Source organism: Propithecus coquereli, unplaced genomic scaffold (genome assembly GCF_000956105.1).
Source record: "Propithecus coquereli isolate 6110/MARCELLA unplaced genomic scaffold, Pcoq_1.0 Scaffold34, whole genome shotgun sequence".
In the NCBI taxonomy this organism is placed as follows: Eukaryota; Metazoa; Chordata; class Mammalia; order Primates; family Indriidae; genus Propithecus; species Propithecus coquereli.
The window spans coordinates 62,516-63,668 of record NW_012149063.1 but is presented as its reverse complement, the minus strand read 5'-3'; positions in this window follow the sequence as shown (position 1 = coordinate 63,668).

Here is a 1,153-nt window from a genome sequence, read left to right as displayed (position 1 = left end):
AAAAGTCACAGAAAATTCAGGATAGGTTTTCTGGAGAAGAATCATGAAGTATTTTTTTTTTTTTTCTTCAGGCTTACCTAGGGGAATGCATATCAGAATCCTTAGAGTGGAGAGGAAAGAAGGGATGACTGGGTTGGTTAGAAAAAGCTTTCTAAATGAATCTGATATGACCAAATTGGGTGGCAGCCACACTTGGGATGGAGGACTATTTCCTTCATTCTGACAAATGTCCGACCCGTTTGCACTGAACTGCACAGAGGGCTGTGGGGAAGTGACTTAAAGATTCAGACACCACAGGAGACCCTTTTACATCATTCATGCACCTAGCCTCCCTTTATCTAATTCTCACAAAAACCTTGCAAATGTTAGGCAAATCTCATTTAGGGAGGTCATTCATTTGCTTTGCCTTAAATACCTCCTACAGTAGCTTAAGAATATTTCCTTTTTTCTTGTTAAATATGAGAATGCCATCTTCCTTCAAATACATTTTCAAAAGTTACTGTAATCACACCAATATTTGGTGAAATACATATGTATATTCTCTAGTATGGCATCAGAGGCATAGAAACTGTATACAGTTCCTCAAATGGCACAGTCTAGCCCCCAACCTTCCTGAAATTTACAATTCAAGGACATGCCAATGATGAAAATTGTATGAAGCCAGTAAGTTACAGAAACAGCCTTTTGTGGTACTGCCAACAGAGCTTTCACACAGAGGGACCCTATCTATACTTTTAAAACCGTGGCTTATATGCTTTTTATTACAGTTACTAAAAGGAAAAAAAGAAAAGACAAAACACAACACAAAATAGTTGTGTATACTGCAACTCACCCAGGGTTAATTAGAATGCCCTCCCTCCCTCGGTCCTCTGAGGCATCAGGTTGTGACAAATGGAACGCATATCAAGTGGCCAACACCAAATATTAAATGTCCTTTGTGAAGGGCTTAGTTTTAAATGAAGTCAACCATAATCAGGTGTTTGTTGCAAATCATACACCTGTAAATGTTATTAACATTGCAACCTGCTTGGCATATTTAGTCATTGTGTTTACAACCTAAAAAAAAGGAAACATAAAATGAAAATGTTTTCTTGCCAGGGTCAGGCTATAGTCATTAATTTTATTCTTCACCATCCTGTTTTTTTGTTTTGTT